The following is a 12,056-nucleotide window of genomic DNA, read 5'->3' on the forward strand; positions in this document are numbered from 1 at the left end:
CTAATTTTCAGTGTATTTATGCTTTCTGATTTTGAATCTAAAACATTTATGTGTACTAGACCTAACTCCTGCATTGATTATGTGAGCTTTGGCAGCTAAACATCATTGCCCCAGATTATCATCAAATGGAACTTAAAAATTATGCTTCATGTGACCTGATCTGTATAACAAAAATTACACAGACACACTGCCCCCAGCTTTAGGTTTTATTTCTCATCATTCACTCCTTTCTTCATTAAACAAATCATAGCTGAGCTTTTAGTGGGTATTAGGCCTTTACACAGCAGACACTGAGTTCCATGCTTTAGGAAAAGTAAAGTGGCAGGGAGTCTGAGCTATTAAGTTAAAAGATTATAGACTTAGGAATGAAATGACATGAACATACAGGGATAAAATATAAACATAAATTTTTAGATGTTTTCTTATTATAAAAGATGCCTGTGTAAACTCTTATAATAATTGGAAAATCTCTAAAGTCAGCATTATTTGATTTTCCACTAGATCTAGTTTGGACATTATGTCATTTCATTTCTGAGACAGAGTAATTATATAACCTGAGCTATAAGAAGAAAGGGAGAGAAAAAAATACAAGGGAAAATGGGAAACCCATTCATGAATGAAATATAAGTCTCATGGAGACTGTTACATAACTGATTGGAAACAATATTTAATCTACACTACACGTGAAGGATTCAATGATTCAGCTAAAATCAACCTTGCAAAATGCAGCAGTGCCTTGTAGGGCAGCAGCTATGAGAATTCTTCTGTTGCAGAAAAAGGTTAACTAAGAGTCTATCCTCAGCAGACACCATTTTCAGAAATGTTCGTGCAGTCTTTTGGCATTATAGACTCTGTATTCTTATGTGGAAGAATCATTACCATTTTTTTAGAGAGAGCACCAGGAATGGTCTTTGGTTAGTAGATGCATGTAAAGTAACTTTAACATGGTGAGCCTGCATCCTTTGTGCCCCACAATTAACTCTCCTGGGCTTAGAAACCCTTCCTATGTTATGAGGACTTAAGAGTATTAGAATTGAGACATGAGGCACTGTAAGAACACAGACTTGAGGAAGATGGAGCAAGGGGACCTCATGGGTTTGCAAGCAAACCTAGATATAGAGGATTCCTTAGGAACTTTGAAAGATATTCAAATGGAAACTCATGCTTTGAAATAAGGAGAAACTGAAGTCTTCTGCCAGCTGATATAAGGCAGAGTAACTGTAGCAAAGAATAAATGTTGGTGCCTATGATATTTCATAACCACAAATTGGCCTTAGCTTCCACTTTACTAAGCCAAAAACCAGAAGGGAATAAGCTGAATTAATTTTGGGGGTGCATGCACTTCAGTAAATGGCTGGTGAATCTGTGTTTGTCATTGAATAGGTCAGGGCCAAACCAGAACTCAGAGGAGCCCAAGAATAGGGCTTTTCATGCTGTGTAGGAGGTCCTGTAGGTATCTTCCTCCCAAACCACCCCTTACACTCAGATTCTGTGTGGTGTTAGGACAAGACTAGCAGAGGTGCAGGAGAGAGAATCTATGAATGTGGATGACTGCAGTAGGGAAATTAACAGCACACAAATGACCCACATGTGGTTGGTAGATAGTCTTTGTCAGTGCAACCTTTGTAAACTATATTTATACAGGACAAATGTCATTACACAATGTGGCATCATCACAAACAACAGAGGACAATTCATTAACCAGATGATTGTTACATGCGTCTTCTAAATTAGAACCTATTTGGGAAATCACTGATAGATGAAGGACTTTCAATTCACATTTTCAAGAAATCTTCACAGAAAACCAAATTTGTGCAAAACATTATGATAAAACCCATACTATAGAGATGAAGAAGACTTTTATTTCTTCATACATTAGTTAAATAAATGAATATGCCTTCTATGGCATCACCTAGTTTTTGAAATGGATTTTGTTAAGAGGAAAAATCATGACTGGAACAGAAGCAGCAGCCTGAGCTGAAGGCAGATGATAGGAAGTCCCTGACACACTGCACTGGAGGCAAAAGGACAGGCGGATACAGGGGTTGCTGGTCCAGGAGCTCAGGCAGGCTGTCGCCGAGGGGAAGCTGGCAGGAGAGACTTGCCATTACACATTTGTAAGCAGAGAAGTGGCAAAACCAGAACTGCACTCAAGCTTAATCTGGTAAAGTTGTATATCAAGCTGAGTTGTTCCAGTTTGTTCAAATTGATAAGACAGCCACCTCAAAGGAAAGCAAAAATTTAGACTCTTAAACTCTAAGACTAGAGTTTCTCCCTATTTAAGTTGATAAAAGGGAGTGAAAATGGTTTCATGTGCTAACAGACTGAAACAGACAAGGGTTTGTGGGCATTCCACTTGGAAACACACATCTGAATAAGACTCCTGCACTGACACGAGAGAACCACATTGAGAGGAAGGTCACACATAGGCGTTCAGGTTTTTATATGGGAGATTATGCTATCTGTCCGTGTTGGCTATGATGGAAAATCCTCTCTTAAGTGTTTCTAAATTGGGAAAGTATTTTGGTGGTAAGATTTACTCTGCCTCTATGCAGCCTATATTTCTGAAGTATTAAAGTTGAGCCTGCTTTTATACCCTTAGGCCCTGGTCCAAGACCCCTTGATGAGTTAAATGATGCATTTATTTACAAAAGGGCAGATGATACTGTCAGAGAAACTATTTCCAGAGCCCACATTATCTTCCTAGGAAATTAAGAAACTATATCAAACCATATAAAGGTCATTCCTAATATCCCAACTGAGTATAGGATGGATTGGAAGCAAAAGAAAGGGAAAGAGAAAAGCCAGTAAGAGCTCATTGCACCAGTTCCAGGGAAAGTCAGTGGGAGCTGAACCTAAGGTGGTGGCTGGGAGATGGAAGATCAGAGATATCACACAATAGTAGAATAAGGAGAAATTGGATGAGGGGCAGAGATGGAGGCTAGCAGGAATGGGGGCAGGTGTGGACACTGGTGTACAGGGCAGACAAAGTGTGTATTAGATGCACTAGAGGGGAGGCCACTGGGTGGGAGGTCATTCAACTTGAGGCAGCAGCCAAGGTGGAGCTGGCACTTAGGGAGAGGCTTTGCAGCAGGGGGATGTTTGGGAAATATCTACAAAGAGAAATTTGAAGGTTTAGAGGGAATATCTGAGTTAGTAGTTATAGGGATATGGAGTTTTGCTAATTTTTGAAAATATTAAGTATGTGACAACAAAATCAAATTGTTTTGTTTTCTTAACCAGTAAACCGACCTGACTCCTACTCATTTACTTTAGTTTTTGCTTCTGGGCCTCCTTCCTGCTCACTGGAAGCTGCCCCATCCCAGGCACAGACCCCTTGCAAAGCCCTGCGGCAAACCTTTGGCTGTGCAGAGCCTCTGTCACCTCGGCCACACTCACTGCAGTGGGCATGCAGGCATTGCTCCTCACCTGCTGCAGGAACCTGAGGACCCATAGGCTGAGACAGCTTGGCCTTACTCAGCCTCTTTCCCTTTTTCAACCTCGCTCAAACACAGACATGTGCCTGGAGTCAGAACAGCTGCTCCATTAATTCTGAGGGGACAAGCAAAGTGAGAAAATTTCAGAGACAGTGGCCCAGACAGAGCTGAGCCTCCAGTCCAGTGCCAGCAACTCTACCTCCAGTTCTTCTGCCATGAGAGCAAGTAATTCCCCTTTGTGTAAGTAGGTTTTCTGTTACTTTTAGCCAAACACATTCCTAATCAATGTGCTCTGCCTCAACTTTTTGGGGATTCTTCAAAGGATGTGTTCCATTTCTCTATTGCTGTGTAACGAACCACCTCAAAGGTCAGTGGCTTAAACAGCAGTAACAACCACAGATTGGCTCACAAATCTGTAATTTGGACAGGGCTCAGTGGGAATGGTTTGTCTCTGTTCCAAGTGGTGTTGGCTGGAAAACCTCAATGGCGGACTGACGAACACAAGTCAAGATGGTTCAATCACATAACAGTTGGTCTGGACGGCACTGGGCAAAATTGGGGTTTGGGTGGCCAGGGGTCTCCATTTACCTCCATGTGGTTCCCTGAGCAGCCATCTGGACTTCCTCACAACATGGTGGCTGGATTCCAAGATCAAGTGTAGCAGGAGAATGAGGTGCAAGTGTGTGACATTTTTATTATCTAGCCTTAGATGTCACATAGTGCCACATTATGTCAATTCCACCATGCTTTATTGGCCCAGGCAGTCACAAAGGACTTGCCCAGATCCAAGAGGAGTGGTCATAAGCCCCATCTCTTAATAGGGGCATAGCAAGGTCCTAGAGTATGTGGGATGAAAGATGTTTTTGCAGCCATCTTTGGAAAATATGATCTGCTAGAAGATGTAATATCAGCTGGTCGTTGCTTCCTGTTACTTCTGTTGTGCTTTAGAGACTATACGTGCTCACTTGTATTACAGAAAAAAGGAATAAATCCATATCATAATATTGATTTATTGCAAAAGTCCTGCCAAAGTTTTCAGATAAGATAAGTCAGAGTGAAGTCATAGGTAACCTGCCTTCTCTGTGAGGTATTAACCAGGTGTTCCAAGACTTGTCCTGATGATCAAATGCAATTTGCTGAGGCACAGAGTATCTTCAGATACATGTAGACTGTCTGGGAAACAGCTGTAGAGGGAACTAGTATGCCTTGCCTGCTCCCAGCCAAGTAAGGAAACTCCACTGTGAAGGGATGTGTGTGTGTGTTGGGAGCTCTTTGGTGAGTAGGAAGGTTGGAATATAGCACAGGGCCACCTCCCAAGAAAGTAAAATTAATATCTTCTGGTCCCAGAAAGAGCCACAAGTACCATGAAATAGTTCTCTTTGGATAAAATCCCCTTGCATTGTTTGTCTGGTTATTTCAGAAACTAGAAAAGGATGCTCTGCTGGTAACCCACCAGTCTACTCTCAGACCCATCCCTGCCCTTGTCCCACTCTGCAGCAGCCCATGAAACTACATTTCCCTGCTTCTCTTGCCAGTTTGGGAGCCCTAGTAGAAGATTAGAAGGAGAGAGAGAAGGAGAAGCCAGGGTAATTCTTCCCTTCTCTCAGCTTCCTCTGATGTCTTTGCTGTGTCTCCCCTGGGTGGTAGGCAGCTTCTGCAATGGCCTCCAAGGACACCACCCTCCTAGGACCCCTGCTCTTGTGCGCGCCCTTCCCCGTGAGTGCGAGCTGGATATGTCCTAAGGAATAGAACAAGGCAAGAATGATGGGAAGTCACTTCGAAGATTAGAAAGACTTCCACCTTCTGCACATTCTTGCCCTTTCACCTGTTGGTTGTGACAGAGCCAGCTGCCACACTATGAGCTGGCCTATGTGGCAAGACACTGAGGGAGACCTCTGGCCAACAACTCTCAAGGAACTGAGACCTGCCAGCAGCAACTCAGGTGGGGCATTCAGATGATAGCAGCCCTGGCCAGCACCTAGATCACAGCCTGGAGAAAGCCTAAGCCAGGGACCCCGCTAGGCCAGGCCTGGAATCCTCATGCACAGACACAGTGAGGTAATGCATCGTTCCAAGCCACAGTGTTTGGGAGAGTTGGTTTGCAGCCACAGGTAACTACTCCATGTGGCTCCCATTCTCACCATCAGCAGCACCACCCCTCCTCTGTTACTTGCAGGGCAGATTGGGCCTGGGCTCCAGTGGCTTTACCCACTGTCGCTGCAGCCCTTGGGGTGGAAGGGCTATATGTTCTTGATAATTGCTGTGTTGCCTTATCATCCTCTTCTTGGGTTTCCCGATCCCTTATCACCCATAAAGTTTTTGTCTGAATTGAATCCTAACAGAAAGGGTTATCACACACAGATTTGGTAAAATGCCTCTTTTCTGCTTGGTGAGGCTTTTTCTCTTTCCATAAATCTCAGAGGCCTGAAGATGCAGGGCCAGGATTTGTATCCCAGTTGGAATGAGTCCTAGGGTGTCCAGCGCCGGAAGTATATAGGCTTCAGCAGTGACACAAGGTACACTGATATACCTCATGTTGTATTTGCAGTTTTGTAATCTTATTCTTGAAGGGATCACTCACTTTTATTTAAGCTTCATTTCTCATAAACCTGGTCTGCCTCCTAATTCAAACACATTGGCTACACAGCAGGGGGATGTTTGGGAAAAACCAGTGAAGGCCTAAAAGCATCCCTTTAATTCAATTAAAACAGGTCTTTAATTAGGAAAAAGGTCCAGTATGACTAAAAATGTAAAAACTGACCCTTGCCAAAAGCTTGCCATCTTTTTTATTTTCCTCTTATCACCAAGGCTTTCAATTTCTAGTTTCATTTGAGTTCATCTTAAAAAGAAGCACATGTCAACCTGCAGATCAATAGGATTAATTTTGTGGTAATAAACTTCAATAGTTGGTCATATTCCTTAGATGACCAGACTCTTAGGGCTTTGCTCCAAGAAACAGGCCTGTACATTTTTTCTTACTTGTTGTATACCAGGTCTGATTCTTAGATAAAGTCTCTTCCCTGTAGGGAGGGGTTAGGACGTAATGAAGACAGAATGAGCAACAGTCAGTACTACTAGTCCCTGGAGAACAGGAGAATTCTCTGTAAAAGAAATCTCTGTGTGGCATTCATTTTATTTGTGCCAGAGAAGGTGGGGGAAGCTGTAACTGCAAGGAGTATAGACCTTAAAGGACAAGATTCCTACTCAGGAAAAGGTCAGTGAGAGACTGACACAGACCAATGCTGGTGAAAAAATAGTGATGAGACACAAGGCCACCACAGTAAACTTCTTTGAGGAAAATAAGACTTTAAAGAAGTTTAAAAAAAACAACCACACAAAAACAGAAGCTTCTGTTGGTCTTGGATTATACCAGGAGAGACCAGGAAACCTTTGTTTCTTTTAAACTTTTTGTGCTGGTGAGGTTTTTTCTCTTTCCATAAATGTCAGAGGCCTGAAGGTGCAGGTCCAGTGTTTGTATCGCAGTCAGAATGAGTCCTAGGGTGTAGTTTTCTTTTAAACTTTCTGAATCTGTTCTTTATGACTCTACTGCTCACACATAGTTTCTACTGCACTCAACCAACCTTTCAAATGAAATAAAATTGGTTATGTAGTCTAGCTGTAGCTGCCTTGATTCATTAAAAAACAGCAAATCTCAAGGAAGCAAACTCAACTCTTTTGAGTCATTGGTTTGTGGAAGTAGCACCCTGCCTTCAATAGGCTTTGATTTGAGTAGAGGTGCAACATATTGTATTTAGAAAGTGGCACTGTGTTGGAGAATCAGAAACATTCCCCCTCCATCATTGAGCAGAAACCTCTCCGAACTGAGTGACTTCTGCTACCCTTGAAGGATTCTATCTGTCCATTCCTTCCTTACAGATTCCTACAAGGTAAGATCCAGGAGGGAACTTATTAATTCCCTCTCCATAGTTGGCAGCCAAACAAATTGAGATGATCAGTGATCGAGTCAAGTCCCTAAATCCCATAGCAAGCCTGTGGCAGAGCCGGGCTAGGCCTGGGACCACCTGGCTCCTAGTTCAATGGGAAAAGAAATTGCACTGCCTGTCAGATACCATGGTTACATGTAAGATTGACTTAATGGCTTTATCTTCCCTTAGAGGCAAACTTAAGACTCCATGTAAGAGAGTCTCACTTGTCAACTTTTTGGTAGTAGGACCTGTCCTACCTGAATGATGAACGTTCTGTCATGAAAAGCAATAATTGTGGGAGTGTTAATGGTCACAGATGAATCACTGGGTTGCAACAAAGATGAATAATATTGTCATAGTCTCTGTGGTGTCCAAACCATTCCCAAGCTAGAAGCCAGATTTGCAATCTCTGTCTTTCATGTGGTTTATTATCCTTTTAGTTAGTCTCATCTATTTTCCTACTTATAAATGGGAGACACTTTTTTCACAGCAGCCACAAAAAGTAGTATGGCCTTGTAGTTTGGATCCTCTGAAATGAGTCAGAAGGGCTCAATCAAGTTTTATGCTCTGAAGGAGAATGGAAAAGCAAGTGAAAAGTTCTGTAGGTACACAATAGTAGAAATAAAATCTGTGTTCCAGCTAAATAAATTCAAGCAAAAAGAATTTCCCTATGAAGTTCAACAACTCTTAGTACAAACGTTAACCGAAAATGTCAAGAATAAGAAGTTTTGCTAAGGTTTTTATTTGTTATTAGCTATATGTATAAAGAAATAGTCATTCACACTGAAATAACTGAATGGATCATATGGTATTTAAGAATTTAAGGACTGCTTGTGCCACATAAGTGGGCTTATGTTCAGAGTCAATTAAATTTGATTTTTCTTGCTTTTGCTGTCAGAATATAAAAATGCATGAAATGAATAAAAATAAAGAAAAAGATGCCAAGTTAGCATAACAATTCATACAAAAAGGTCAGCTTAAAATCTTTAGGTAGTAAATGTCATTCTAGGGTCAGGAGATTTCATCTTAAAGAGTGAAAGAATCCCTTTTTGCATTATCTCTCAAGTGGAAAATATTTCACTGGATTTGGTTCAAACATAACCTCGATATACTATTACCTTGAGCTGAGGCCAGTAGAAAAGTTAACATACAGGGAAATATTGATTTTATAAGAGTTAAGGAGTGAACAGGTGGCATATAACTGAAAATAAGAGAAAAGTGACAGCTAAAAGGGAGCTGGGAAGAGCATCTTAACCCAAAACAGGCTTCTTCCCACCTAGTTAATATCTGGCATTCTGGAGGATTGACTTTAGCATCATACCTCTTCCGAAGTGCTAGAGTGGATTCAAGTCCTGGTTTTTAAAGAATTGCTCATCTGCTTATTGTCTCCTCCACTAGTGACTGATTATTATCAGTCTGAAATTATCTTTGCAACCACAATACCTGGCACAATACTTGGCAGACCATAGCACACAAAGTATGTTCGACAGTAGATGGAAGGATGGATGGATGGATGGATGAATAGAAAAAATGTGAATGAATAGACGTTTATACTAGGGTTGTTTGACATCCTTATCCCATGCCCTATATACTCTTTTGGGGTTTTACAGCTCCAAACCAGATATGATCCAGTTTGACCTATGAAATGGTCCTAAGGTATTGCCCCTTCCTGCTGAGGAGGGTGTCCAGCTTCAGTATGTGCATGTTTGTTAAGTGACAAGGCTAACAGAGATTCTTGATCTCCAAATTGCATGCAAGAAACCAAGATTACTGACATTACTTCACAGAAAAGAGAGAAAACAGAATGTTTGGAATGGAAGAACTCAGTGCTTAAACTATGTGTTTACAATTGATACAGATACACTTTCCCCTCTGGGGTCTTTCCTGGTACACAAGGACGCACCCCCTCCACCAGATCCTCCCTTTGTACCCATGACTTGGTTGAAAAATGCCAGCAAATTTGATTTCTTGTTCTACATGAATACCAGTCAATTTTCCAAGTGGGACTACTAAAGATGATAATTGTATGTTGTTGAATCTTGTCTGGATAGGTCTGCTCTAGTGGTTTCCTGCTGGTAAACCACTGAAAGCATGAAAGGATCAGATCAAGAGCAAATGAAATGCCATGTGGCAAATTCTTTGAACCTATGAGAGCCTCCTATATGAAGGGTGTCACTAATTTGTATATAGACATAGAGATAGGCATATGGACACAGTAACAACTTTTTTCCTTTTGGGCAGGCTTTACTCAGGGAGTATACTGGTAATAAATGATCAGACAGTATATTTGGGGCACTTGGCTAATTATCTTGGCCTTCAGAGGTTGCATGACCCCCAGGATGGCACTGTAAAGCTTCAGGTATCACTTCCATTCTCTTTTGGAAGAATGCAGGCTACAGTGCTGGTCCTTGATAGGGAATTGCTAGCAATCAGAAAAGTCTTGAACAACATTATGAACATAAAAATTCTTGTCTGAGACTATGTTGTTTTGTGTTTTATTTCACATAACTTGTCTTTGGGGAGGAAACAATCATACGCTATTATTGGTTACTTGTGTTATTGCATGGAGAAGGTGTAGATAATGAATATAATAGGTTACTTAAGCAATTGCTTTTTGTCATTAGAGTATAGAAAGATAACTTTATCATAGTTACTAGCCCACATATACCTTCAACACTTGCTCTTCACACCCTTCTTTAATTTACCATGGGAAATAGCTGGGTAGATAATGCATAGAATGATAGAATGTGTGTAATGGAGAAATGACCATATTTAAAACATAGCAAGATCATGAAGAATTTGGGGCTCTGACCCTATGTACTCAAGAGACAAAAATCCCACTTACATTTTCCAGGTTTTACATCCTCAGAGCTGCAAAAACTCATGAGTACTGCCTCCCTCTGTGCTATACTCTCAGATAACACTGTACACTTGTAGCATTCTTCAAAGATCCTTGAACTGTGGCCAAGTTGCTCAGACATACTAATCTCCATCAGTTATCAAATGTGGTTAGAGAGACAAGGCACAGGTCGTACCTATTACAATAATAATGAAGAGCTTGAGATAATATCTATAAGACCCAGTGACACAGACAGTCCATTTGGATATGATTAAAGGTACCCAAGGCAGGTTTCATGTACAGAAGGGGCCATGTTCAGGGACCTGACTGATCAGATTTGGCGCAGGCCATTTTTTGGTTCTCACCCCCATCTGCTAATACAAAATACCACATCTCTACAAAACCATTCGCTGGCTCAAACAAAGTCCATCTTCAGCAGTGAGTCTCAAGTGCACATGCGAATCTACTGAATTTATTAGTAGTGCTGTGGCTTTCCCTGGGTGCCTCATGGCTCTAGGTTAGTGCAGCTAGTAGGAGATGCAGCTTCCATTACCAACGTGCACAAAGCCTTTGCTGCCAGGTACCACCACCCTGCCTGCCTCTTCCTTCCTGCCCCAGGCCCCTGGTGGCCCCTCTGGCTGTTTCTGCCCCTCCTGCAAGGCACTCCTACAGGTGTGCCAGAGCTGAATTTGGGGACAATCTCACTGTGTTGGGTCATTCAAGAAAAAAACACATGACATACATTGTCACACAAGAAAACAAATGAAATTTTCTTATGCCCTAGTGCCACACTGGATTTCATTTGATAATGTTAAAGTATAGCCCCATTTGTCCCCATAATACAGCTATGGGTATGTGGAGATAAATTGGCATGAGTGGTAAGGATCAGTTTGTCTGGAGAATCATGCTTCCTCTCCCACTCTGAGGTTCTATCAGTGGTAATTTGTGTACTTTTCCCAGGGTGAACTCGTTCCCTGTGGGTACATTCAGCTCCTTGCACAGGCAATAAACTACCACTAGGTCTGTCTCCCTGTTGACCAGATGCACCAGTAGAGGTCTGTCTGTCTGGGGTCTTTGGCAACAGCTACGAGGAATTCAGAGGTGGATCAGGCTTCATGGATGAGGTGATTGAGGCCACTGTACACTTCCTGCCCTTACAGAGTTTCCATCCTGGTGAGAAAGACGGGGACCACATGTAGAAACAGGAGGAGGTTTGCGAAGGGCAGCTCCAGGGTGCCACGAGAAGGACATGGGTGACCGAACTTAGTGCAGGGCTGCAGAGGGATCCCTGAGGGAGGGTTCTTTGAGGCCCAAAGAAGGGAGAGGAATTAGTTAGATGAAGGGGTCAGGGAGAAGTGTGGGCAGAGGGAAGTCTACAGACTTCAGAAGTGTTTGGGTTGCTGGAGGCTGGAGGGCAAGGTGGAGGCCCCATCAAGAAGTTAAGGCTTATGGGGGGCACCAAGAAGTCTCTGAAGAGAGGGAGGTGATCACATTGTGGGGGTGATGAAAGACTGTCTTTGGGCAGATGGGTTAGGGAAGAGCTGAGCAGGGGGCAGAAGAAAGGCTTGCTATCGTTTGGGTGAGTGCGATGGTGCAGGAAGGATGCAGATACAGGCAAGATACTCAGGAGACAGAGTGAAGGGCCAGGGCCTTGACAGGGTGAGAGCCTCAGAGAGCAGAAGTTAAGGTTCTGGGTTCTGACATGACATGAAAAGGTGTGAGGCTGTTGCTGAAATGGGGACCACAGGAAAGGAAGGAGTTTGGGATGTTATATGATGGTCACATTTTTTGATATTTTGTGTTGGAGGTATTTTGAGCTTGATCTACCTCTAAGGTATCCAAGTAGAGATGTTG

This window comes from Manis javanica, chromosome 7 (assembly GCF_040802235.1).
Source record: "Manis javanica isolate MJ-LG chromosome 7, MJ_LKY, whole genome shotgun sequence".
Taxonomy (NCBI): Eukaryota; Metazoa; Chordata; class Mammalia; order Pholidota; family Manidae; genus Manis; species Manis javanica.